Raw genomic sequence first — 301 nt, forward strand, 5'->3', positions numbered from 1 at the left:
CTGGAATGAGTTTTCCCAGAAACTAGTCTTTTACAAGTCCATATCTCTTTGCTAAAAGATTCCTCTAATGGCAATTATTTGCACGATCAGGAAGAATGCTCTGAGATTTTATTATTTTAAAGAATTCAGAAGACAGTGCACAAGCCTGGAACTCTGCCTAGTGTCCAACAGGCGACACGTGCTTTTCAGAGTGCGCCCCCTAGTGTTCAAAAGGCAACACGTGCTTTTCAGAGTGCGCCCCCTAGTGTTCACAGGCGACACGTGCTTTTTAAAGTGCGCCCCCTAGTGTTCACAGGCGACA

This window comes from Papio anubis, chromosome 1 (genome assembly GCF_008728515.1).
Source record: "Papio anubis isolate 15944 chromosome 1, Panubis1.0, whole genome shotgun sequence".
Lineage (NCBI taxonomy): Eukaryota > Metazoa > Chordata > Mammalia > Primates > Cercopithecidae > Papio > Papio anubis.